At 45.3% G+C, this 5,197-nt stretch overlaps 1 protein-coding gene across 1 annotated transcript in view; it reads right to left on the minus strand.

The window, feature by feature from the left end:
* The window catches only part of PHF12 (PHD finger protein 12), a gene marked incomplete at its 5' end in the record, with an annotated part of 32,755 nt that overhangs the window by 26,698 nt on the left and 860 nt on the right, over positions 1–5,197 (minus strand). The window lies entirely within an intron of this gene.

The raw sequence follows: 5,197 nt of genomic DNA on the forward strand, positions 1-5,197 counted from the left end.
TGAACTTGAGGAGTCAACTCAAAAACAGACCCTGCAGCAGCATGAAAAAAAGACTTCTCAGTTCCACAAGTCCCAGTCAGCATAAAACTGGCAGTTTCTCAAGGAAAGGGACAAACACTGGAGAACTTTCCTTATTAACAGTCTCGTACCATGCCCTTTTAAACAGCTTCAGATCATTACGGGTGTTTGACATCATGCTAGTCATCAGCAGCCATGTCTGAAGACAAAGTGTAAGTTAAGCAGTTAGATGTTGACTTTGACAGAATCCTAATGCCTGGCTCCTACCGCTTTCCGCTGATGTTGAGAACAGCGGCAGCGATCCACGGCTTGATCTGAATGCCCAATTCTCGCCCACACTGCAAAATCTGCTCACGCTCAGTTTAACACGAGCAACATACATGCACACACAGGTGAGAATCATGGTTTGCAAGTCCCCAAATTAGATTACTTCATCAAATTCTTACTGTGAATGGTTTTCTGGTGCCCTCAGCTTAAGTTTGTAGATTGAGGCTGACCTTATCTGCCTTTCCATCAAGAGATTTAGGACAAAATAAGGAGAGCGAAAGATCTCATTGGTACAACTTTGCTGAACAGAACTGCCAAGACCGATCATGTTACCACATCTGCAGACACATGCGCAGTGACCCTCCGCACCAAGAAACCAAGCCAGTGCAATTGCTTCCTTCTGGTTTAGGATCTAGACTATGCCAGCCCCAACGCTACCAAAGTATCAGAACCAAAGATACATAAAAATAAAAGTTGCTGTTTTTACAAAAACACATATGTTTTTTTTAACAAGCTATCAGTTAGGACAGATTCATTTAAATTAATGTTTGGAACAGAGGAGCTTACTATCTGATCTTCAAAATGCAATTACCTGAACATTAAAGTAGGGTTCTGCCAGTCATTTAATGGAAACAAAAAAAAACCCCAAACAAACCCAGAAAGCCTCAAAATAAAAACTTGCTGCGGTTAAAACTACAAGCTTTTTTGAAGCTGTCCAAAGTCCCAGTGTGCAAGAGTCAGATGTAATTCAATGTTTTGAAACCCTGCTCTTCTGTAGCCTCTCTGGCACCTTCCTAGACATCCTGCTACTCCCTGCAGGGCAGATGCTTCAGACCATTCAAAGTTTCACCTGAAACCCCCGAGGCAGCCAAAGATGCCCATTAAGGGAAGGATTAGCTAAGACAATAGACAGGCTAATGTTTCCCTCCCCTCACACAGAGTGGATATTTATGTAAAAAACCCAAAGCTAGACCAAATGCCAATAGAAGGCAGGACGCTTTGGACCTGGATAAGGTGGGGAAAAAAGTTATTGATGTCCTACCAGCCAAACACAACTTTTTTCCATTCTTTGTGCAAAGCACTTAACTGACGTGACTCATAGAAAATATGCAAAACTCAGGCTAGTTTAGCTTCATCTACTTCTCTTTGCAGCTCTCTTACTCCAGTTCTTCGACAACGGCGCTTTGGCAAAAACTGCCAAATCGGAGGGGAAATGGAGCCAAACGCTCCAAATATAAACATGAAGTTTGATTTTTGCCTAGCAGGCCCCAGTATGGATGCAGTGTACCTCTCCCAGCACGGCCCTGGGGTGACCCAGCAGCTAAGGGAAGCCTTTTTGCTGGGCAGTGCCACAAAACTGGTACTGTCCGTTTACTGTAACGGGCAGCTGGTCAGCTTTAGGCAACTCGGGTCACTTTGCCATGCTAACAGTGCTTCACAGCCAGCAGCACGCGATTTGTAAGAGGGACTTGGAACAGCAGCATTCAGCAAGGTTAGCGATTTTGGGCTCCTCCAACCAGAAACTTGAGCAGTGAGACTTTAAAAAAAAAAAAAAAGAAAAAACAAACACAAAACTGTTCTGTTAGTTCTCCCTCCTGTTGTCACTCCCCTCCCCCAGCTTGTTAACTAAACTTTTCCTCTCCCAGGGATCTTTCTAATCCTTCAGTGGAGCTGTGATGAATTTGCAACCATCAGTCACTTTGCAAACTGACTTCAATGTGAATCAAGTTTACCATGAGCTCAAGAAAATACAGGGAATTTTAACAATCACATAGCCAGAAGGAGGATATAAAGGGGAAAGAATAGAAGTGGTACTGGAAAATTGGGTTTTAATCATGTAAAGAAGGAGTGTACACCGTTCCCAGGGGCCTGGGTTGAGGCAGAACACCAGAACGAAAACGCAAACTGCACCATTACCCAAAGTAGCAGATTATGGGCAAATGGCATAACCAAAAGCAGATTTAAGAGCTAAAAATCCTATGTTCTGTTTTCAAGAATTATTAAGGATGGCAAAAAACCCCTCTGTAAATTCAAACCTGAAGACAGTCACCGGACTATGATATTCATCCAAGTATGTTGAAACTAAGTATCTGGAAGGGATTTTCCACTTTCCTGTATCCCTCCCACCAAGCCAGTTTATCTGCAGCCAGGCTGGTAATCCTCCTGGTCCATGGACTCTTACGGTACCTGTAGGAGTTTTACGCCGAACTAGCAATTCTGAAACAGAGTTGTGAGAAGAGCTGACACCCTGACAGATGAACTGGGAAGTCGCTTCCACCCACGTTAATTCAGGAGAGCAGTTGTTCCACAGTGTATCAACAAAACTTGTTATTTACCATCAAAGACATGTAATACTATCACTCAAAGTCTTGGGGGTTTTGGCTGAGCGCCTTCTGCTTTCTGCAAAAGACAACGCATTTAGGTACTGAACTGAAGTTAAGGCAAACCGCTGAAGTTTGAGAACCGCACTTACCTAATGAAGCCAACTTGCTCGCTACAGGTTTAAACACCACGATACAGAAGAGCCTTCTCCACACAGGAAGAAACAGAACTAGTTTATGGGCCACTGAGCTGGGTTAACTCCTGAGTTTGTCTCCAGCCTACTGCTGAGTTGGGCTAATCACACCCTTATCATTCATTTTGTTTCATAATATGGCCTCTACTACACAGCTTTACCCAACTGATTACAAATCCTAGACCGACAAAGAGCTGGTCTTCTCTCCCCCCTCCCCCCCCTTTTTTTTTTTTTGCTGTATTGATAATAAATGCAACCTGGTACTAAAGCTTACAAGAAATATTTAAAGAACAGGTAAGCTGTCCACACAATTCAGCTACTATGCCCCAGCAGTATATTTAAACTGCTGTTCAAATGACTTAAAACAAGCATTGCGTTACAGCTGCTGTTCTTTAAATAAAAAAAGGAGGCAGAAAGGAAGTTGCAAGTGCTGCCTTTACGCCTAAGTTTATATCCAGAACGGAAGTTTACTTTAAGCAAGATCTAGGAGGTAAAGGGAAGAAAACACAAAAACAAAACCTGAGCATCGCTCCGAAACAACCTGGTTCACTTGAAGGCCTTGGCCAAGCAATGGACAGAGGTCCATGAGCACCGAGGCAGAACCGGGCCCAAGCCGGAGGCCTTTAGGCGAAGCCTATCGATCCATCAGCAGGCAGCTGGGCTGCTGCACCACTCCAGACTTGTGCCACCTCCCGCAGCAGGGTTTGGGCTACTGTCAAAAGGATCGCCTGAGCGATACCCCAGGAAATGCAACAAATAAAGTAAGAAGGTATAATCAGAATTGCCCTGTCCATTTCTGTTCTGAAGGCTGACTAGTTAGCCAAAGATTTTTTTTTTTAAAATAACGCAACTAACTCAGGTACAGCCAAAGCTTTACAGACATCTGACTTACATGACTGCTTCCCACTCACTAACTACAAGAAACTTGCCAAATCAAGCCATGAAATTTTGCTGCACACAAAGTGGTCTCATTTATGGTTAGATTTAACTAGGATTCAGAGTCAACCAGGAAACTCTACAGCGTTAGTCACAGCTCTTCCATCTCAAAATGTGAAGCTTTAGCCATCGCTCCAGCCTTGCTAAGAGAAGGCTCAGGATGTGTTTGGCAGCATCTGAAAGCAAACGCCGAGTTTTAAGCATCTACGCCCAATAAGAAGAAAAAAACCCCAAACTTAAATTAAAGCTCACCAAGAAGGCTGGACCAAAAAAAAAAAAAATTAGTGCCCTCCTAGTAAATATGAAGAGGATCTGCACTACCACCAGTAGCACTTCCTCAGGGTAGGAGGGATGATGTCATGGCCGCACACTACAGCATTGTCGGGTTCATCCGGCTATACGCTGCTAACGGGACACTCCCTACAGAACTGTGACCGCACAGTCAGTTTTCCTGGTATCAGCAATCAGCTTAATAAGTGTTCAGAGACCTGCAATTAGCATATAAACGCAGTATAACCACCAAGCAAAAGAAGAAAAAAAACTAAACCAAAAGAGAAAAAAAAAAAAGCAAAGAGGAGACAGCTGTAACAGGGTGGCAAACAAAGCTCCAAAGCATGAAAGAGAGAAAGGAATGTGGTTAAAAAATCTCCCCTAAGGAAGAATACTCTGTACGCCCGAGCTCCAGCTGTTTGACTTGCCCCACTCCCTCCTCCACTCCATTATCCACTCTGGCTGCGCTAATTTAACACAAACCGCCCGCCTGTGTCAACTGTTGAAGGGGAGATTTGGGTAAGGCGGCCTCAAATGCATCCGGGCTCCCGGTGCAGAACAGAAAAAAAACTTTGGGGCGGAAAGTTCAGGTGCCTTTAGCGGATCGCTTTGTGCCCGAGAGCTTAGGAAGCTGCGAGGGAAGGCAGCGAGAGTCCTTCCCCGCTGCAGCCTCTACCGACACTAGAGCTTTGCCACCGCCTCCACACGCACCTCGATTCCCACACGGCCCCCAGATTTGCATGCAGAAAGATCTGCCTTCATCAACAAAGCCACACAACTCTCAGCAAGAGGACCCGACTGCCCCCAGTTCACGGCAGTCACTCCCACAGATGAGACAAGCAGGTCCGAAGAGTCAGGAGGAAGAAAAAAAGGAGGGAAAAGAATAAACCCGGCCAATTTTAAAGTCTGGAGGCCCTGGATTTCCACAGGGAAGGTATTTTCACATTTGAGATACTGGGGGAGCGCGGCGAGGGTTTGGAAGTCGTATATGCAGCCAAAATGGCGCTGAGAATAAAAATATAATTTAAAGGAAGGTCGCCATATTGTAAACAGTGAGGCAGGGAGACACCGAGACAGCAACCTCCATTATTCCCAGCAGCTGCAGCAGCACGGAAGCGCTGGGGACGTCAGGCCTGGTGCAGAGACGCCACCGCCGCTTCCCCCGCTCCAGCCAATACCCTCCCGCAGGCC

Source organism: Egretta garzetta, unplaced genomic scaffold (assembly GCF_000687185.1).
Source record: "Egretta garzetta isolate BGI_Z169 unplaced genomic scaffold, ASM68718v1 scaffold108, whole genome shotgun sequence".
NCBI lineage: Eukaryota > Metazoa > Chordata > Aves > Pelecaniformes > Ardeidae > Egretta > Egretta garzetta.